The following is a 22,810-nucleotide window of genomic DNA, read 5'->3' on the forward strand; positions in this document are numbered from 1 at the left end:
CTCTTTTGTGAAGAAGTTCCTGATTTTATTGACTTGTCTTTCTATGTTTTCTTGTAACTCACTGAGTTATTTTATGATAGCTGTTTTGAATTCTCTGTCATTTAGATTATAAATTTCTGTGCCTTCAGTATTGGTTTTTTGGTACTTGTCATTTTCCTTCTGGTCTGGATGTTAAATATACTTTTTCATACTGCTGGGTGGTGTGGATTTGTGCCTCTGCACAGTGATAGTATCTGCTCGCAGCTCCCACCTGCTGCCACTAGGTGTGGGTGTGGAGCTCTATATTCTGAGCCCAACACAGTCCACAGCTCCCACACTCCAGCCACTGACTGATTTTCTCTCTGTGCAGCACTTAGGCCAGCTGCTGGTCTCAGGTACCAGGCGAGGAGTGGGGTGCTTTCTTTCACTGGGCTATCCTCCCAGGCACTGACTGCTTTTCTGTCTGTGTGGACACTCTGGCTGACCAGTGAGCTGTAGTGCTGGGTCGGGAGAGGAGCACTTCCTTCAACCTGTGGGATCCCAGGCTGTTCTTGCTGGGCCCTCACTATCTGCTCTCCTGAGGTGCTGGTCTTAAGAATACACTCCCTTAGTAGCTTAGCCTCCTGTGTGTGGGGCTTTCCCACAGGCTGTGAGGGAACTTGGACAGCAATGGTTTTCCCATGGAGGGTTGCCCCTCCGTCTTTTCTCTCACAGTCATGCACAGTCCCGGGATCGCTGCTATTCATGAGGAAAAGATGATTCCCCTTACCCCCTTCCACTTCCTCCGGGGGCTCCAGCACCTCCATCTTCAGATGTATGGCTCTGTGGGTCTCTCACACATCTTTTGTGTTGTTTGAATGCCCTCTCTTAGTGTATGAGTGTCCTTGTAGTTGTATCTTAGAGGGGAGAGTCTAAGAGGAGAGCTTACTGTGCCATGATGCTCAGGAAAGTTTCTTAAAGTGTGTGTGAGGGGGTGAGGCAGCCTAGGGGCCATGAATTATTAGAATTTAAGGTCTGGGGTACAACTGAGGCGCACTTTCAGGGTCTGTTTGGCAGACTGGAATCTGAAAAGGAGTTTTTTGAGGAGACCATCATCTCTTGTTAAACTGGGTATCTGGGACCTAATAAAGACATGAAAGTTCTGTTGAACACCTTTTCCAAAGGCCCAGCATTGTGTACAGTAGCTCCCCCTTACTCATGGTGGATACATTCCCAGACCCCTAGTGGATGTCTGAGACCCTGGACAGTGCTGAATCCTATGTATACTGTTTTCCGCTATACATACATAACCAAACTTAGTGGGTCCCTCTCTTGGTGAGTGTGGAGCTGACAAGCACAAGCATGGCGGAAGTGGGTGAAGAAAAGTTTTATTGCCTGCACAAGCAATGGAGAATACTGGGGATAACTCTGGAAGCAGCATCTCCCCGATCTCAGTGCTGTTGGAGACTTTATACAAAAGAGAGTGGAGGGTCAGGGTTTATTTGCATAACAGCTTTAACAACTCTAACAACTATGTTCTTTTACAGTGCATGTATACATGTTATCACATATATGGCATGACTTAAAAATGGTTGGACCCTCACAGAGGAGGGGATTTTAAGATGCTAATCAGTTAAGGTAATTTTAGGACATTAGTTCCAACCAGTTTGCAGGAGTCTTTTTGCACTCTTGTGATTTCTCTGCAAAACAGCAACATCTGCAAAACAGGGACAGCAACCTCTGCAAAAGAGAACATAGTTTCTTTTTGTCTGAAAAATACTTGGCCGATTATGTTAGTTGATGACCAGACCCTCAGTAACCCTTTGTTAAGCTGATTCCCTGGTCACAGAATCCCCCTTGATATATTTTACTCCTCATTCTTGAGGGACTAGGGACGGCATTCAGTCTTCTGTGACTGCTTCCTGCTGGTTGCGGTGGTTGTCAGGGGAGTTTCAGGGGTAAAACTCTTCCTGCTGCCAGGCTAAGGTCAGTTTCGGGGCTGTCTGAGAAGTTTTGTGATGGTTGATACCGTCACATAACTATGACTTGTAACTTGAACTTTTCTCATCAAGAGCTGATAAACTTAACTGGCATATTAAAGATGGATGTGCCAAAAATTGAAAGGAATAGGAGAAGTACAGAGGGGCCTATCAAAGGCAGGAGCCAGGCTGGGGAGGGAGTGGCCTTTTCTCACATTGTCCCATATCTTGCTGGCTGTACTGACCTTTTGGTTAAAGGTGTGTAGCTGTGCAGCCTGGTCAAATATTTCTTTAATAATTACTTCTTATTTCCCCTGAAGTATTTCCCCATGTGCAGCCTCAGGTTTTAGTTACGATGCACATGCTTCCTTGCTCTCCATGCAGGTAATCCAAGGTTATTCTGTTATCCAGCACCATGTTCACCAGTGACTCTAAGGTTATTTGTATGTTTTGGAGTAATTTTCCTGTATTCTTGGCCAGTGTTTCAAGAGATTTAGTTCTGTTCCTTAGGGTCAGTTCATGGTATCTGAGTCCTCCCCAGGGAGCAGCCAGTCCAGCTGTCAGCCTTATTGCTGAGAGGAGCAATCCACTAGCGCTTTTTCCTCTGGGCTGGTGCTGGATATGGTTGTATATTCTGATTCCTGTAGGACCTCACATTCCCATTGTACATCGTCCCATGTGTTGTACATTATCTAAGCATGGATGAGCTACTGCGAGCAGCAGAGAAAGGAAAACCGCCGAAGGGGATGATAGGGAGCTGTGGTGTGGTGCCCCACAGAGGAAGGCATATGCTGGGGGTGCGCAGGCCCATGGGGGCGTGGTACTTTCATGCCAATTGAGTAATGTAATGCCCAACCAGGGGTATTATCTCTGCAACAAGGAGATAACAGTCCCTTATGAGTTAAGTTATAGTTGATGGGGCCTGTGGCTGCCTTCCAGCTACCCTAGGAGACAGGTAAGCAAGCCTCCAGTATCCAGCGGGCTTTTGTATCCCTGTCCAAACTTTGCACTGGTTTTGATTATTTCCCCTCTGGCTTTTTCCACCCCTTTCACTTTCAGAGCGTCAGGGAGTTTCATTTGGGCTTCAGGATTGAGTACTAGTAACATTAAAAGTGAGAGGGTATATAGAGGAGTGGGTTATGTTGCCTTCCGCTGGTGAGCATTGATAACAGGTTTCACTGAAGTGCAGTTTAGATACGCTATCCACTCGTGGTTGATGTCAGTTGCTACTGGAGCAAGATTTACACGTTTTAGGTTTTCAGCTGAGGGGCCTGATTCCACTGCAGTAGGTGGGGGACCACTAAAAGACCGAGGGTCCTTCAGAGAGGCTGTGGCCGAGTGGTTAAGTTTGTGTACTCCGCTTTGGTGGCCCAGGCTTTTGCCGGTTTGGATCCTGGGCACGGACATGGCACTGCTCATCAGGCCATGCTGAGGTTGCGTCCCACACAGCACAACCAGAAGGACCTACAACTAGAGTATACCACTGTATACCGAGTGGCTTTGAGAAGAAGCAGCGCAAAGAAAAAAAAAGAAGATTGGCAACAGTCGGCTCAGGTGCCAATCTATTTAAAAAAAAAAAAGACGACGTGGAGTTCAGATAATAGAGCCGAGTTCCAGGAGGAGTGCCTCCACCCTTTGGGCAGCGGGCACAGTTTCATCAACAAGTAGAAAGTTAACGAGGCACAAGTGAAGAGGACAAAAACCGTAGGGCAGCCAGCAGATCCAGGCGTTACTTTGCTTCGCCACCCTTCTTGAAGGGAACTTCAGCTCTGATATTGGTTTGCAGGAATAGGAGTCCATGGGAATGGGGAACAGTCTCTGGCTCTTGAGTTTGCTTAACCTGAGTATGGTGGATCCAGGGGGTCACATCTTGCAGTTTAAGAGAAGAGTGAGTGGTTAGCAAAAGCAGATAAGGTCCTGTCCAAATGGATTCAAGCTGGTCCTGGGGGGACCCAGACGTCCAGGTTTTCAGGTACACCCACTCCCCTGGCTCACAGGGATTAAGCTTTATTCCTGTAGGGGAAGGGAGGTCCAGATGGATGTGTTTTTGAAGGTTCGACGTCACCTGCCCCACGTTAATTATGCGCTTTACAGCTGGTTCGATCTCTTTGTCAGGGTGCATTGTTGAGCCTGTATCACCTGGAAAAGCCCTTCCATAGAGTACCTCAAAAGCTCTTAGCTTAACCTTCCCTTGGGAGCAGCCCTGATGCATCAGGGCAGTGGGCAAGAGCTGCAGCCCGTTGTCGTGGGCCTCTTGGCACAGCTTGGCCAAAGTGACCTTCAGGGTGTGGTCGGTTCTTTCAGTTTTCCCTGAAGATCGAGGTCTCCAGGCTATGTGCGATTTGCATTGTATTCCCAGTGTTCCAGGAACTCTGGCAACTTCTCTTGATATGAAGGTGTTGCAGGGCTCAGAGCAAGAAGGGCCCTGATGGGGCCCAGAGCCCAGGAGTGAGTTCTTGGGCACCCGCAGGAAAGAATTCAAGTGAGAGCCAAAGAATAAGACAAAGACAGTTTTATTAAGCAATTAAGCAGGACGTAGGTAAGAGAAAGGCACAGGCTACAGAGAGCCTGGGCTGTCTGGGAAAGCAGGGAGAGTAGCCTCAAAGAGGGGTTCTCTAAGGGGTTCTAGAGAGGGGTAGTGAGTAAGGCACTGGGGATTGGATCTTGGGATGCGTGATCAGCTGGCTGATTGCTTCTGGAGCTGAGTGTTCAGTGTGTCCCTCTGTCGATGGGGTTTCAGCAGGTGTGGACAGGCTGCTGGTGTGCTCTCCGTTACAGGATGTGTGGCCGACTTCAGGAGGATATCACGTCCTTCATGTGCAGACTCCTTCAACCTAGGCCCCCACCTCGCCCACCAAGATGCCGCCAAGACCTAGGCAGTCCAGACCTTGGGATGATTTCTTTTATCAGGCCATTCATCACTTCCCCTGATTTTTCTGTTCTGCAAGGAAAGGCTCCCACCCATCCAGGAACGGTGTGTACAGAACCCGAGAGATACCTAAGCCCTCCAGGTGCCGTTGGCGTAACCGTCAAGTCCACCAGCCAGTCTGCCCCCGGCTGGGTTCCCCTGGACTGTACGGCTCTTGCCGGGGGTGGTATTGGTGGCCTGGTGTGTACATTGTTTTGTCGGCCGTGTACCCATTGCTCTGTTAATGTGTCTATTTCCTTTAAGCCCAGAGTTTTTATTCTGCCAGAAGCCAATTACACAGTTTCTTTCCCATGGTGAGTGGAATTGTGAGCGACCTTTCTCATGGTCCAGGCTGTCTCTGAGTAGCCAGACCTTTCCCTTGCTGTCCATCACCAGCTTCCTTGAGAGAGGAGAGGTTTGGAAACTTGCCCTCTCAGCTTCCTCTCTTTCTTCTGGGGTGTTTTTGGGGTGAATTCATAGAGGGGTCGAGAGGGAATGAGGGCCGGTTGGAGAACCTGCTGTGTGAAGGCTGCTCCTGTGGCCGCTGCATCAGCCGAGTGATTTCCCAGACCCGCCTCCGACTCCCGCTTCTGACGTCCTCAGCAGTCGAGAGCCGCGGCCTCCATGGTTCACTGACTGCCGAATTAGACTGAGAACCTCCCTTCCTTGTTTAATTTCTTTACTGTCGGCTGACAACAGACCTGTTTCTTTCCACATGGCCCCGTGAGCATGACTAACAGAGAAGGCGTATTTGGAATCAGTCTAGATGGTCACAGTTTTCCCTTTTCCCAGTTCTGAGGCTCTTGTCAGGGCAGGAAGTCCTGCCTTGCGTGCTGATGTTCCTGGGGAGCGCGCCCTTGCTTCTCTGGTGGCGGAGGGAAACCACGGCACAGCCTGCTCGGCGTGGCCCAGTAACAACAGAACTGCTTCCATCTACAGACCACACGTCCTCTGCGTTCTGCAAAGGGTCACTTCGGAGGGCTTTCCTGCTTGAACGTGCCTGATCCTCTAGCTCAGAGCAGTCGTGCACCAGAGGCTCCTGTGACACAGGAAGCCAGGTGGCTGGATTTAGGACCTGGTGAGGCTTTAAGACTAGCTGAGGAGTGTCCAGCAGCGTCACCTGATACTGCAGTGATCTGCTGCTCCTGAGCCAGTGGTGTCCTCTCGTTTCCAAAACATTTGAAACCTGCTGTGGGGTCCACACAGTTAGGGGCTGCCCCATAGTAAGTTTTGATGCGTCTTTAATGAACAGGCAAGTGGCTGCCACAGCCCACAGGCGAAGCTACCAGCCTCGAGACACGGTGTTCACTTGTTTTCAAAATAGGCCACCACTCTCTTGAGAGGTCCAAGCACTTGAGTGAATACTCCTAAGGCCACTCCTTGTCTTTCATGTCCACAGAGGTCAGATGGTTTGGTTAAGTCAGGTAATGCCAAGGCGGGAGCTCTCGTCAGAAGCTCCTTTAGCCTCTTGGAGGCCTGTTCACATTGTCCCATTCGAAGGGACTGGTTTCTTGACCCTGCAGCCTGTCATACAGGGGTTATGCTATGGGTCCAAAATTAGGGATCCAGATGCGGCAGAAACCTGCTGTTTCCCAAAACCCTCGTACTTGTTTCCTGGTGTTTCCTGGTGTTCGGAGGGCCCACTGGTAAATCGCTACTTTTTTTCCTTGGAAAAGGCTGCATTGGCCTTGCAAAATTATCAACCCCAAATATTTCGCAGTTTCCTTAGATGCTTGTGCCTTTTCTCTGGAGACTTTATAACCCCTTTCAGCTAAAAAGTTCAGGACCACGACTGTGTTCCTGTCAGAGTCCTCCTCTGTGGGGCTGGCAATAAGGATGTCATCCACATCTTGCAAGAAAGTCCCATGGTTTAATTTCAGGTCTCTTAAGTCTCTACCCAGGATTTCTCCAAAAATGGTGGGGGATTTTTAAATCCTTGTGGCAGCGCAGTCCTGCAATATTGCTGTTTTTGATGAGTCTCAGGGTCTTCCCATTCAAAAGTGGGAACTCTTTATCCCTGGGACTCTGGGTCCAAAGGGAGCAGAAGAAAACATCCTTTAGGTCCAAAACAGTGTAATACTTACTATCTCCAGGCAAGTTTCCTAGGAGGGTATGTGGGTTCCAGACCACTGGGTGAATATCCCTGATAGCCTCATTTATAGCTCTGAGGTCTCATACAAACCAGTATCCTCCTGTCCCTGTTTACTTTTGGTTTTCTGTTTTTGTTTTTTGGGGGGTTTTTAGGTGAGGAAGATTGGCCCTAAGCTAACGTCTGTTTCCAATCTTCCTCTTTTTGCTTGAAGAAGATTGTCCCTGAGCTGACATCTGTGCCAATCTTCCTCTGTTCTGTATGTGGGATGCTGCCCCAGCTTGGCTTGATGAGCAGTGTGTAGGTCTGTACCTGCGATCTGAACCTGTGAACCCCGGGCTGCCAAAGCCAGCGTGTGAACTTAACCACTGTGCCACCAGGCCGGCCCCAACCTGTCCCTGGTTTTTTGGGGGTTTTTTTTGTTTGTTTTTTTATTGAGTTAATGATAGGTTACAATCTTGTGAAATTTCAGTTGTACATTAATGTTTGTCGGTCGTGTTGTAGGTGCACCACTTCACCCTTTGTGCCCACCCCCCACCCCACTTTCCCCTGGTAGCCACTAATCTGTTCTGTTTGTCCACATTTTTAAATTCCTCATATGAGTGGAGTCATACAGAGATTATCCTTCTCTAACTGGCTTATTTCACTTAACATAATTCCCTCAAGGTCCATCCATGTTATTGCAAATGGAATGATTTTGTTCTGTTTTGGGGCTGAGTAGTATTCCATTGTGTATATATACCACATCTTCTTTATCCGTTCATCTGTTGATGGGCACTTAGGTTGCTTCCATGTCTTGGCTATTGTAAATAATGCTGCAATGAACATTGGGGTGTATAGGACTTTTGGAATTGCTGACTTCAAGCTCTTTGGATAGATACCCAGTAGTGGAATGGCTGGATTGTATGGTAGTTCTGTTTTTAATTTTTTGAGAAATCTCCATGCTGTTGTGCATAGTGGCTGCACCAGTTTGCATTCCCACCAGCAGTATATGAGGGTTCCTTTTTCTCCACAACCTCTCCAACATTTGTTACTATTAGTTTTAGATATTTTTGTCATTCTAATGGGTGTAGGGTGATATCTTAGTGTAGTTTTGATTTGCATTTCCCTGATGATCAGCGATGATGACCATCTTTTCATGTCCCTATTGGCTATCTGTATGTCTTCTTTGGAGAAATGTCTGTTCATGTCTCCAGCCCATTTTTTGATCGGGTTGTTGGATTTTTTGTTGTTGAGTTGTGAGAGTTCTTTATATATTATGGATATTAAGCCTTTGTTGGATATATGACTTGCAAATATTTTTTCCCAGTTAGTTGGTTGTTTTTTTGTTTCAATCCTGTTTTCCTTTGCCTTGAAGAAGCTCTTTAGTCTGATGAAGTCCCATTTGTTTATTCTTTCTATTGTTTCCCTTCGCTGAGAAGACACGGTGTCTCAAAAGATCCTTTTAATACTGATGTCAAAGAGTGTACTGCCTACGTTTTCTTCTAGAAGCCTTATGGTTTCAGGTCTCACCTTTAGGTCTTTGATCCATTTTGAGTTTATTTTGGTGAGTGGTGAAAAAGAATGGTCAATTTTCATTCTTTTACATGTGGCTGTCCAGTGTTCCCAGCACCATTTGTTGAAAAGACTTTCTTTTCTCCATTGTATGCCCTCAGCTCCTTTGTCAAAGATAAGCTGTCCATAGATGTGTGGTTTTATTTCTGGGCTTTCAATTCTGTTCCATTGATCTGTGCATCTGTTTTTGTACCAGTACCATGCTGTTTTGATGACTGTAGCTTTGTAGTATGTTTTGAAGTCAGGGATTGTGATGCCTCCTGTTTTGTTCTTTTTTCTCAGGATTGCTTTAGCAATTTGGTGTCTTTTGTTGCCCCATATGAATTTTAGGATTCTTTGTTCAATTTCTTTAAAGAATGTCATTGGGATTCTGATTTGGGATAGCGTTGAATCTGTAGATTGCTTTAGGTAGAATGGACATTTTAACTATGTTTATTCTTCCAATCCATGTGCATGGAATGTCTTTCCATCTCCTTCCTTACGTCGTCATCCAATTCTCTCAGAAAGGCCTTGTAATTTTCATTATATAGGTCCTTCACTTCCTTAGTTAAATTTACCCCAAAGTATTTTATTCTTTATGTTGTGATTGTGAATGGTATTGTGTTCTTGAGTTCTTTTTCTGTTAGTTCATTATTAGAGTATAGAAATGCTACTGATTTATGCAAATTGATTTTATACCCTGCAACTTTGCTGTAGTTGTTGAGTACTTCTAAGAGTTTTCAATGGATTCTTTGGCGTTTTCTATATATAAGATCATGTTGTCTGCAAACAGCGAGAGTTGCACTTCTTCCCTCCCTATTTGGATTCCTTTTATTCCTTTTTCTTGCCTGATTGCTCTGGCCAGGACCTCCAATACTATGTTAAATAAGAGTGATGATAGAGGGCATCCTTGTCTCGTTCCTGTTTTCAAGGGGATGGCGCTCAGTTTTTGCCCATTGAGTATGATGTTGGCTGTAGGTTTGTCATATATGGCCTTTATTATGTTGAAGTAGTTCCCTTCTATGCCCATTGTATTCAGAGTTTTTATCATAAATCACTGTTGGATCTTGTCAGATGATGATCATGTGGTTTTTATTCCTCAGTTTGTTGATGTGGTGTATCATGTTGATTGATTTGTGGATGTTGAACCATCCCTGTGTCCCTGGTATGAATCCCACTTGATCATGATGTATGATCCTTTTGATGAATTGCTGAATTCTGGTTGCCCAAATTTTGTTGAGAATTTTTGCATCTGTGTTCATCAGTGATATTGGCCTGTAGTTCTCTTTTTTTGTGGTTTCCTTGTCAGGCTTTGGTATCAGCGTGATGTTGGCCTCATATAGGAATTGTTCCATCCTCTCTAATTTTTTGGAATAGCTTGAAAAGGATAGATATGAAATCCTCTCGAAAGTTTGGTAGAATTCCCCAGCAAAGCCATCTGGTCCTGGGGTTTTATTCTTTGGGATGTTTTTGATTGCTGTTTCAATCTCTTTCCTTGTGATTAGTCTGTTCAAATTGTCTGCATCTTCTTGAGTGAGCTTTGGGAGATTGTAGGAGTCCAAGAATTTATCCATTTCCGCTAGGTTATCCATTCTGTTGGCGTATAGTTTTCATAGTATTCTCTTATAATCCGTTGTATTTCTGCGGAGTCTGTTGTTATTTCTCCTCTTTCATTTCTGATTTTGTTTATTTGAGTTTTCTCCCTTTTTTTCTTTGTAAGTCTGACTAGGGGTTTGTCAGTTTTATTTATCTTCTCAAAGAACCAGCTCCTTGTTTCATTGAACCTTTCTACCACCTTTTTTGTTTCAATAGCATTTATTTCTGCTCTGATTTTTATTATTTGTCTCCTTCTGCTGACTTTGGGCTTTATTTGTTCTTCTTTCTCTAGTTCAGTTAGGTGTACTTTAAGATTGCTTATTTGAGATTTTTCTTGTTTGTTAAGATGTGCCTGTATTGCGATGAATTTTCCTCTTAATACAGCTTTTGCTGTATCCCATATGAATTGGTATGGCATGCTATCATTTTTGTTTGTTTCCAGGTATTTTTTGATTTCTTCTTTAATTTCTTCAATGATCCATTGCTTGTTTAGTGGCGTATTGTTTAGTCTCCACATCCTTGTGCCTTTCTCAGTATTTTTCTTGTAATTAATTTCTAGCCTTATAGCATTATAATCGGAGAAGATGCTTATCATGTTTTTAAATTTGTAGAGGCTTGCCTTGTTTCCCAACATATGGTCTATCCTTGAGAATGTTCCATGTGCACTTGAGAAGAAAGTGATCTATATATGTCTATTAAGTCCAATTGTTTTAGCTTTTCGTTTAGCTCTCCACTATTTCCTTGTTTATTTTTTGTCTGGATGATCTGTCCATTGATGTGATCGGGGTGTTGAAGGTCCCCTGCTTTTATTGTGTTGTTTTTAACATCTTCCTTTAGGTCTGTTAATAGTTACTTTATGAACTTTGGTGCTCCTATGTTGGGTGCATAGATATTTGTAAGCATTATTTCTTCTTGATGAAGTGTCCCTTTGATCATTATATATTGTCCCTCTGTGTCTCTCTTTACCTTCCTTATTTTGAAATCCGTTTTGTCTGATAGAAGAATTGCAACACCTGCTTTCTTTTGCTTGCTATTAGCTTGAAGTATTGTCCTCCACCCCTTCAGTCTGAGCCTGTGTTTGTCCTTGGGGCTGAGGTGTGTTTCCTGGAGGCAACAAATTGTTGGATCTTGTTCTTTAATCCATTTTGCCACTCTGTGTCTTTTTATTGGAGAGTTCAATTCCTTTACATTGAGGGTGATTATTGATGCATGTGGAGTTAATGCTGTCAATCTGTCGCTCGTTATCTGGATTTCCTGCGTTACCTTTGTTTCTCGTCCTGTGTGCTTTAGCCTACCCATTGACTACTGCAGTTTCTTCTGCTGGGTTTCTTAGATTTTTCCTTATTTATGTTTTGTGGCTCTGTTCTGTTTTTCAGTTTAGTGGCTACCCTGAAGTTTGTATTTAGAATCTCATGTATAATATAGTCTATTCTCTGGTGGTCTCTTACTTACTTGCCCTAGACTGATTTAGTCCCTTTCCTCTTCCCCTCCTAAATTATTATTTTCATTTCTTATTCCAACTCGTGTTATGAGTTTGTAGTTAGAGTGATAAGATTGTCTTTGCTTTGGTAGTTTCCTTCCCTTTATCCTAATGCTATAGTTGAATATTTGCTATCCTATTCTGGTTCTATCTGTCTCCCTACTCTGTGGTTTGTGACCCCTTTCTCCCTTTTTTGTTTTTTCAGGTATGAGAGCCTTCTTGAGGATTTCTTATAGTGGAGGACTTTTGGTTACAAATTCCTTTAACTTTTGTTTGGCTGGAAAAGATTTAATTTCTCCCTCATATCTGAAGGATATTCTTGCTGGATAGAGTATTCTTTGCTGAAGATTTTTATCTTTTAGAGTTTTGAATATGTCGCTCCATTCTCTCCTAGCTTGTAAGGTTTCTGTAGAGAAATCTGCTGAAAGTCTGATAGGAGTTCCTTTATAGGTTATTTTCTTCTGTCTTGCTGCCCTGAGTATTCTTTCTTTGTCTTTCATTTTTGCCATTTTTACTACTATATGCCTTGCAGTAGGTCTTTTTACATTGACAAATGTAGATCTGAAAACTTTCTCAACACACATTTCTCCCTCAGTCCCTAGATTTGGGAAGTTCTCTTCTATAATTTCATTAAGCACACTTTCTGCTCCATTCTCCTTTTCCACGTTCTCAGGAATTCCTATGATCCTTAAATTCTTTCTCCTTATTGAATCTGCTATCTCTTGGAGATTTTCCTCATTCTTTTTAATTCTTAGTTCTCTTTCTTCCCCTGTCTGGAGCCATTCAGCCTATCTTCGATTATGCTAATTTGCTCCTCTGTGGTGTCTCCACGGGCATTCAGGGAATCTGTATTCTGTTTTATCTGGTCCATTGTGTTTTTCATCTCTAGTAATTCTGTTTGATTCTTCTTTATAATTTCAATCTCTTTTGTGAAGTAACTCCAGAACTTGTTGGCTTGTTTCTCTATCTTTCTCTCTACCTCATTGAGTTTTTTGATGATAGCTACTCTGAACTCATTTTCACTTAGTTTACCTATTTCCAAGTCCTCAGGACTTAATTCTGTGTTTTTATTGTTTTCCTTCTGGTCTGGAGCTTTTATAAATTGCTGGATGGTAGAGGAGTGGTTTTTGCACACGATGGTAGAATTCGGTTGCAGTTACAGCCTGTCGCCACTAGATGGGGGTGGAGAGCAGCCTGTTCAGAGCTCTCCACCTTTGGGCAAGATGGCGGCACCCAGTACGGTTTGGCGGGGGGAGGGGCAGTTTCTCTCATACGCCAGTCTGGATTCGGATCAGCTCTGTTCTCTGGTCTCCTGGGGCCCTGGCTTTATGGGGTCCCCATGCACGGCAGCTTCCCCCCATCAGTGGGTGTCCACTGTACCAGCGGTGGGAGTCCTGGATGATTACCTGGTCGCGCAGCCCCTCCCCCGCTCCTTCCCGCACCCGTGGCAGCGATCCCAGTCTCTAGGGGAGGGAGCGAAGTTCTCTCTTACCCTGTTCCAGCTCTTCCAAGGCCAGCTGCAGCCTCTCCGTCCTACGTCTTCCTGGTGCTGTAGGTCTCTGACGGTCTGGCATTAGGTTTATTAGCTGAAATTCAGTTTTTCCAATCCTTTGTTGTAGTTTGGAGGGGAGAGAGTCCCTGGTCAGCTCACCCCACCATTTTGCTCTGCCTACTGTCCCTGGTTTTTAACAGGCAGGATGGCAGTGTCGCAGGGAGATCTGCAAGGCCTTTGAATCCTCCGTTCAAAAGCCTGTTTAGTTCACTCAGCATCCCAGCTGAAGCCTCAGGTTTCAGAGGGTATTGTTTTACCCAGTGGTCATTGTGCTTTAAGTTTACCCTAATGGGCTGGACGTTAACAGCCCGTCCCACCTGCGCTTGTGCCCAAGCGTTGGGATCAACTTTAGTTAAAAAAATTTCTGGAATGTCTTCAGCCAGCTTGGTTGTCTCATGGAGGTGTGCCTCACATTCTACTCCACGGTTCCGAGGAGCCTGAACCATTTTGTCTGACTTATGGTGAAGACTTACGCTGGCCCCTCATTCCACCAACAGATGTCTCCCCAGTAAAGGAATTGGACACTCAGGGATATACAAAAAAGAGTGTCTTCACATGTTGGAACCTCTTTCCCAGGTCAGAGGCTCTTTGTTTCTTCTTTTCCTGATACCCCTTTTGTATACCATTCCCTTTTGGATAAAGTGCCGTTTTTAGTGGTCAAAACAGTATGTGGCTCCCATATCAAGCAGGAACTCGATGTCCTCTCCTGCAGTATCTAAAGTAACCTGGGGTTCCTCGGAGGAAAGTTTGAGAGCTGCACGGGGAGCCCCTTGGCCTCATCAGTATTCCTCTCCAGTCAAGGGTGGCTGTCAGGAATTGGGCTTGTCGTCCCCCTTCTCTCTCTGGGAAGGTGCGGGCATTCCCCTTCCAGGGTCCCTCCTGCCTGCAGTAGCCACCTCCTTCAGGCCTCAGCCCTATAGGCCCCTTTGTGGTCCCGCATCAGGGCCGGAGCACTCACCATGGCGATTTCTTCCTTCCTCCTGGGTGAGCTGGAGCAGACTGCGGCTTGACCGCTAACAAGGCTGCCTGCGTCTTCATCTTCTTTCCTTCCTTTTCCTCTTCTGCCACATCCATTTGTTGAAGACTTTAGAGGCAGTCTGCACCCACAGGGAGGGTGGGTCTCAGGACTGATGGCCAAGTTTTGGACTTTCCTCTGGCTCTCAGAGGCACCTGAGACGTGAAAGAGGTTCCCAGCACTCTTGGGCTGCCTTCACTGTCAGGGTTCCGGGGGTGTATTTTGAAGGCATTTACTCCTTGCTCGTAGACTGTCATCTCGTCTTTGTTGAATTTCCCTTAGTTTATTCCAGTTAATGGGGAGTTTTCCTGCTACCTGCATCCTTTTCAAGTGCATGTTTTTATAGTGCTTTCAGGCTGCCTTGTCCCCTGTTCTATTGGGATCCCAGCCAAGATCTGTGGCAGGCACTGACCATTCAGCCGGTTGCTGAATCTGGTGATCAGGCTGATTGGCATGCTGTTTGTCTGCCTCTTTTTAGGCTTCAGCTAAAACTGCTGCCTTTTCTTCAGCAGTGAGGGGGTTGACAGAAGATTCTGTGTATCAGCTCAAGTGGGGTCATGAGTGGAAAAACGACCCTTCCTCACGTTAAGGAACTCTCCAGGGTCCACCTGCAGACCCTGAGACTGTCCCTTCCAGTTGTAGGAGTCAGAAGTGGTAAAAGTCACATGCACATTTATGAGGTTGTCGTGCCCATCAGGGCTGTGGCATCCCTGCCTTTTTCTAGACTGTAGCGAGTCCCATGTTTAGTTGGGCCATCAGGCGAGGGAAGGGCGATGGGTTTAGGAGCGGCAGTAGGTGGGTGCTGCTCCTCGGGGGCAGGTGACTGAATGGGAGGATAAGACGGGGCCTGTGCTGTGAGTCTCATTGGAGCTGGGTTGGTGGAGCAGATGATATGGCTTCCCGGTCCCATCTCTTGGCAGGATAGAGCAGGTCCTCGTCACCTGGAGGGCTTTCTAACACTGGGGAGATAGTCCCTTTTGGGGCAGATGGTTTAGTCTTTAATTTGGTCAATTTACGTTTTCGCTGAAGACTCTCATCCTGAGACAGGGCCATAAAGCATTGTACATAGGGGAATTGCTTCCCATTTCTCTTCCCTTTTACAAAACAGATCCAATTGTAGGAGGGTAGTATATTTCGGTGACCCATTTTCTGGCCACCCTTCTTGATCTCCCAAGCTATATTGGACCATGCTATATTACAAAGGAATATTGTTCCCTCTCTCTTTTTCTTCTTTTTTGAGGAAGATTAGCCCTGAGATAACATCCGTGCCCATCTTCCTCTACTTTATATGTGGGACACCTGCCACAGCGTGGCTTGATAAGCAGTGCATAGGTCCGCAAACAGGATACAAACCAGTGAACCCTGGAGCCCTGGGCTGCCTAAGCAGAGTGCACAAACTTAACCACTATCCACTGGGCCAGCCCCATATCATTCTCTTTTTAGTCATGGGAGCATAGCCAAATAATTACCAGTGACGGAGGAGGCACCCTAATGGGTTTCCTCCAGTGTGGACGTTGTATTGCCCATACTGGAGAGTTTTTGTTACAGATTTGTTTCCAGCTCCAAAGGGTTGTTAGTAATGATTAGTAGACACACAATTTCCGCAGGTTTTATCCCAGGTATCATTGAAATACTTTCCCCACCAGGATTCTTAGAATCACACACTCAGGGGGCATAGGGGTGTCATACAGCCAAGCCTTCCTCTCCAGATCTCAGAGCTCTCTCCCCCAGTTATAGAGGTTTCCTCAGTTGGGCATCCGTGACCAGCCTCCCCTTCAGCCAGAACAGAGATGTCTTGCAGTCTCCCAGACCTTAGCTGTTTCAGACAGAATAGAAACCAAGCCTGGGCACCAGAAATCTGCACAGTTTCTACCCAGAACCACTCATCTCCTAATCAGTCTGAAGGAGTCTTATAACCAGTTTGTGGGTCCAGCACAGCTCACCGCTCCAGGAGCACTTCGGAGCAAAATGGTCCAGTGCAGCCACTAAGTTTGTCAGGAGTGGCAGCACTGCAGGGCTGGCAAGTCCAGGTGCCAAGAGGAACCTTCCCCCTTCACCAAGTCACCAGTGGCATTAGCCCAGGTGAGCTTCTGCAGCCCACTGCTTCACTTGTTGGAAGCTGAGTGACAAGGGTCTCAGGGGTCAGAGAAGCAGCCCCATCTGGCTTGCCAAATTTTGTGACTGAACACAATGGGTTCGTCTCTTGGTTAGTGTGGAGCCAAAAAGCACAAGCATGGCAGAAGTAGGTGAAGAAAAGGTTTATTGCCTGTACAAGCAATGGAGAACACTGGGGATAACACCCAAAGCAGTATCTCCCCAAGCTCAGTGCTGGTGGAGAATTTATACAAAAGAGAGGGAGGGTCAGGGTTTATTTCCCTAACAACTTTAACGACTCTGTAACAACTGTGTTCTTTTAAGACATGTATACATGTTATTACATGCATCACATGACCTAAAAATGGCTGCTTGGAGCCCGACCTGATGACCTGGTGGTTAGAATTCAGTGCTCTCCACTTAAGTGGTCCAGATTTGGTTCCCGTGCAGAAGCACAACACTTGTCTGTCAGTAGCCATACTGTGGCACCAGCTCACACAGAAAAACCAGAAGAACTTACAACTATACATAACTGTGTGTTGGGGCTTTGGTGGGGACAGAGGGAAGAAAAAAGGAGGAAGATTGGCAACAGATGTTAGAATAAGCCCAATCACCTAATAACATCAGTATTTTGGGCTACCACAAAAAGTGGGCTCACTTCTCTATTAGAAAACCAGTTTGCTCCTTATCTAGTGAAAGAGAGCATCAAACTAGCTGCAAAGCAGTGCCGGTCAATCCCACACTTGATGAATCTTCCCCTACAAAAAAAGAAAAGGCTGCTTGGACCCTCCCAGAGGAAGAATTTAAGGTGCTAATGAGTTAAAGTAACTTTTGGACATCTGGTGCTGGAACGTTTTGCAGGAGTCTTTCTGCAAACGTGTGATTTCTCTGCAAAACAGCAATGTCTGCAAAATGGGACAGCAGCCTCTGAAGAGTGGAGAACAGTTTCTTCTTGTCTGGAAAACATTTGACAGGTTCTGTTAGTTGTTGACCAGATCGTCAGTAACCCTTTCTCTGCCTGGTTCCCTGGTCACAAAAGGGCAGGAAGCGAAACTGCAGATAGGGAGGGACTGCTATGTGCATTTAGCTTTACCAGTGAGTTTTATACTTTCCTATGTTTTCATGTTACTACTCCATGTCCTTTAGTTTCCTTTGGAGGAACTCTCTTTACCATTTCTTGTAAGGCAGGTCTGTTGGTGATGAATCCCTCAGCTTTTGTTTGTCTGCGAAGGTCTTCATGTCTCCTTGTCTTCTGAAGGACAGCTTTGCAGGGTGGAGCATTCTTGGGAGGCAGTTTTTTCTTTGAGCAGTTTGACTATGTCATCCAACTCTATCCTGGTCTGCAAGCTTTCTGCTAAGAAGTCTACTGATTGCCTTATTGGGTTCCATTATGTGTGGTGAGGTGTCCCACATCCCACGTCTTGGCTATTGTGAATAATGCTACAATAAACATACTGGTGCGTAAGTCTCTTTGAATTATGTTCCAAGTTCTTTTGATAAATACCCAGTAATGGGATAGCTGGGTCATATGGTATTCCTATTTTGAATTTTTTGAGAAATCTCCATACCATTTTCCTTAGTGGCTGCACCAGGGTTCCCTTTTCTTCATATCCCCTCTCATATTTGTTGTTGCTTTTCTTGGTTATTATTGCCATTCTAGTTGGTGTAAGATGGTATCTCATTGTAGCTTTTGTGTTTTTTGGGGGAGGTGAGAGATATTCAAATTCAATTTTGTTATTTTATCTTTAAAAAATTTTTTTATCCTTTTTAATTGCAGTAACCTTGAATTATAACAATATATCGGTTTCAGATGTACATCGTAATATATTTCTAATTCTGTGTAGATTACATCATGTTCACCACCCAGAAACTAATTATAGTCCATCCCCTCACATGTGAGCCTAATCACCCCTTTTGCCTTCCCCCCCTTCCCCATGGTAACCAGCAATCCAATTTCCATTGCTATGTGTGTGTTTGTCGTTGTTTTTATCTTCTACTCATGAGTGAAATCATATGGTATTTGATTTTCTCTCTCTGACTTATTTGACTCAGCATAATACCCTCAAGGTCCATCCATGTTGTCACAAATGGCCGAATTTCATACTTTCTTATGGCTGAGTAGTATTCCATTGTGTACCACACCTTCTTTATCCATTCGTCCCTTGATGGGCACCTAGGTTGCTTCCAAGTCTTGGCTATTGTGTATAGTGCTGCAATGAACATAGGGGTGCAAGTATCTTTATGCCTTTGCGTTTTCAAGTTCTTTGTATAAATGCTCAGCAGTGGGATAGCTTGGTCATATGGTAGATCTATCCTTAATTTTCTGAGGATACTCCATACTGCTTTCCATAGTAGCTGCATCAGTTTGCACTCCCACCAGCAGTATATGAGGGTTCCCTTCTCTCCACATCCTCTCCAATACTTGTTTTTTCCTGTCTTATTAATTGTAGCCATTCTGACCGGAGTGAGGTGATACCTCATTGTAGTTTTGATTTGCGTTTCCTTGATAGCTAATGATGTTGAGCATCTTTTCATATGCCTGTTGGCCATCAGTATATCTTCTTTGGAGAAATCTCTGTCCAGATCTTTTGCCCATTTTTTAATTGGGTTGTTGGTTTTTTTGTTGTTGAGCTGTATGAGTTCATTGTATATTTTGGATATTAACCCCTTATCTGATATATGGTTTGCAGATATCTTCTCCCAATTGTTAGGTTGTCTTTTCGTTTGGTTGATGGTTTCCTTTGCTGTGAAGAAGCTTTTTACTTTGATGTAGTCCCATTTGTTCATGTTTTCTTTTGTTTCCCTTGCCTGGTCAGATATGCTGCTCAGACTGATGTCAAAGAGCGTACTGCCTCTGTTTTCTTCTAGAAGTTTCATGGTTTCACGTCTTACATTCAAGTCTTTAATCCATTTTGAGTTGATTTTTGTACATGGTATAAGGTAATGGTCTATTTTCATTCTTTTGCCTGTGGCTGTCCAGTTTTCCCAGCACCATTTATTGAAGAGACTTTCCTTTCTCCATCATATGCTCTTGGCTCCCTTGTCGAATATTAGCTGTCCATAAATGTGTGGGTTTCTTTCTGGGCTCCCGATTCTGTTCCATTGATCTGTGTGTCTGTTCTTATGCCAGTACCATGCTGTTTTGGTTACTATGGCTTTGTAGTATATTTTGAAATCAGGGAGTGTGATACCTTTGGCTTTGTTCTTTTTTCTTAGGAATCATTTGGCTATTCGGTATCTTTTGTTGTTCCACATACATTTTATCATCTGTTGTTTTATTTCTGTGAAAAGTGTTGTTGGAACTTTGACAGAGATTGTGTTGAACGTACAGATTGCTTTAGGAAGTATGGACATTTTAACGATGTTAATTCTTCCAATACAAGAGCATGGAATAGCTTTCCATTTCTTTGTGTTTTCTTCGATTTCTTTCAACAATGTTTTATAATTTTCGGTGTACAGATCTTTCACCTCTTTGGTTAAGTTTATTCCTAGGTATTTTATTCCTTTTGGTGTAATTGTAAATGTGATTGTATTCTTAATTTCTCTTTCTGTTACTTCGTTGTTACTGTGGAGAAATTCAGCCAATTTTTGTATGTTGATTTTGTATCCCACCACTTGACTTTATTCATTTATTGTTTCTAAAAGTTTTTTAGTGGATTCTTTAGGGTTTTCTAGATATAAAATCATCTCATCTGCAAAAAGTGACAGTTTCACTTCTTCTTTTCCAATATGGATTCCTTTTATTTCTTTTTCCTTCCTGATTGCTCTGGCTAGGACTTCCAATACTATGTTAAATAAGAGTGGTGACAGTGGACATCCTTGTCTGGTTCCTCCTCTTAAAGGGATAGCTTTCAGTTTTTCTCCCTTGAGAATGATATTTGCTGTGGGTTTGTCATATATGGCCTTTATTATGTTGAGGTATTTTCCGTCTATACCCACTTTATTTAGAGTTTTTATCATAAATGGGTGCTGTATCTTGTCAGACGCTTTCTCTGCATCTATTGAGATGATCATATGATTTTTATTCTTCATGTTGTTAATGTGGTCTATCATGTTGATAGATTTGCAGATGTTGAACCATCTCTGCATCCCTGGAATGAAACCCACTTGATCATGATGTATGATCTTTTTAATGTACTGTTGTATTCGATTTCCTAGTATTTTGTTGAGGATTTTTGCATCGATGTTCATCAGTGATAGTAGCATGTAATTTTCTTTTTTTACATTGTCCTTGTCTGGTTTTGATATCAGGATAATGTTGGCTTCGTAGAATGAGTTAGGAAGCCTCCCCTCCTCTTCAGTTTTTTGGAAGAGTTTGAGAAGGATGGGTATTAAGTCTTCTTTGAATGTTTGGTAGAATTCACCAGGGAAGCCATCTGGTCCTGGGCTTTTATTTTTTGGGAGGTTTTTGATTGCTGTTTCAATCACCTTCCTGGTGATTGGTCTATTCAAATTCTCTACTACTTCTTGGTCCAATTTTGGAAGGTTGTATGTTTCTAAGAGTTTATCTGTTTCTTCTAGATTATCCAATTTGTCAGTGTATAGCTTTTCATGGATTTCTCTTGTTATCTTTTGTATTTCTGAGGTGTCTGTTATAATCTCTCATCTTTCATTTCTGATTTTATTTATTTGAGCCTTCTCCCCTTTTTTTTTTTTTTTTTTTTGGTGAGTCTAGCTAAGAATTCGTCAATCTATTTTCTCTTTTCAAAGAACCAGCTCTTGGTTTCATTAATTTTTTTCTATTTTTTTTAGTCTCTCTTTTGTTTATTTCTTCTCTGATTTTTATTATTTCCTTCCTTCTGCTGATTTTGAGCTTTTGTTCTTGTTGTTTTTCCAGTACCTTTAGCTGCACTTTTAGATTGTCTATTTGGGATTTTTCTTGTTTGTTGAGGTAGGCCTGAATTGCTATAAATTTCCCTCTTAGAACCACTTTTGCTGTATCCCACAGATTTTGGCATGTTGAATTTCATTTTCATTTGTCTTCAGGACTTTTTTGATTTCTCCTTTGGTTTCTTCATTGACCCAATCGTTCTTCAGTAGCATTTAGTTTAATCTCCACATTTTTGTGGCTCTTCTGGTTTTTTTCCTGTAGTTGATTTCTAGTTTCATTCTTTTGTGGTCAGAAAAGATGCATAGTATTATTTTGATCTTCTTAAACTTAGTGAACTTATTTTGTGGCCTAATATGTGATCAATCCTGGAGAATGTTCCATGTACATTTGAAAAGAATGTGTATTCTGTGGTTTCTGGATGGAATGTTCTATATATATCTATTAAGTCCTTCTGGTCTAATGTGTCATTTAAGGCCAGTGTTTCCTTATTGATCTTCTGTTTGGATGATCTATCCATTGGTTTAAGTGGAGCGTTAAACTCCCCTACAATTATTGTGTTACTGTCTATTTCTCCTTTTATGTCTGTTGATAATTGCTTTATATATTTAGGTGCTCCTAGGTTGGGTGCATAGATATTTACAAGTGTTATATTTTCTTGTTGGATTGTTCCCTTTATCATTATGTAGTGCCTGTCTTTGTCTCTTGTTACAGTTTATTTTAAAATTTTTATTGAGTTAATGATAGGTTACAATCTTGTGAAATTTCAGTTGTACATTATTGTCTGTCAGTCATGTTGTAGGTGCACCACTTCACCCTTTGTGCCCACCCCCCACCCCACCTTTCCCCTGGTAGTCACTAATCTGTTCTTTTTGTCTAAATTTTTAAATTCCTCATATGAGTGGAGTCATACAGAGATTGTCCTTCTCTGTCTGGCTTATTTCACTTAACATAATTCCCTCAAAGTCCGTCCATGTTGTTGCAAATGGGACGATTTTGTTCTTTTTTATGACTGAGTAACATTCCATTGTATATATATATACCACATCTTCTTTATCCGTTCATCTGTTGATGGGCACTTAGGTTGCTTCCACGTCTTGGCTATTGTCAGTAATGCTGCAATGAACACTGGGGTGTATAGGACTTTTGGAATTGCTGTCTTCAAGCTCTTTGGATAGATGCCCCGTAGTGGGATAGCTGGATCGTATGGTAGTTCTATTTTTAATTTTTTGAGAGATCGCCATACTGTTGTGCATAGTGGCTGCACCAGTTTGCATTCCCACCAGCAGTATATGAGGGTTCCTTTTTCTCCACAACCTCTCCAACATTTGTTACTATTAGTTTTAGATATTTTTGTCATTCTAATGGGTGTAAGGTGATATCTTAGTGTAGTTTTGATTTGCATTTTCCTGATGATCAGCGATGATGACCATCTTTTCATGTCCCTATTGGCCATCCGTATATCTTCTTTGGAGAAATGTCTGTTCATGTCTTCTGCCCATTTTTTGATCAGGTTTTTCCTTTTTTTGTTGTTGAGTTGTGAGAGTTCTTTATATATTATGGATATTAAACCTTTTTTGGATATATGACTTGCAAATATTTTTTCCCAATTAGTTGATTGTTTTTTTGTTTCAATCCTGTTTTCCTTTGCCTTGAAGAAGCTCTTTAGTCTGATGAAGTCCCATTTGTTTATTCTTTCTATTGTTTCCCTTCTCTGAGATGACATGGTGTCCGAAAAGATCCATTTAATACTGATGTCAGGGAGTGTACTGCCTGTA

General features: G+C 43.4%; 1 long non-coding RNA gene across 1 annotated transcript in view; it reads left to right on the top strand.

The window, feature by feature from the left end:
- Positions 1–22,810, top strand: part of LOC138917813 (uncharacterized) — a 38,156-nt gene that overhangs the window by 10,168 nt on the left and 5,178 nt on the right. The gene's annotated exons all lie outside the window — the stretch shown is intronic.

This window comes from Equus caballus, chromosome 15 (genome assembly GCF_041296265.1).
Source record: "Equus caballus isolate H_3958 breed thoroughbred chromosome 15, TB-T2T, whole genome shotgun sequence".
In the NCBI taxonomy this organism is placed as follows: domain Eukaryota; kingdom Metazoa; phylum Chordata; class Mammalia; order Perissodactyla; family Equidae; genus Equus; species Equus caballus.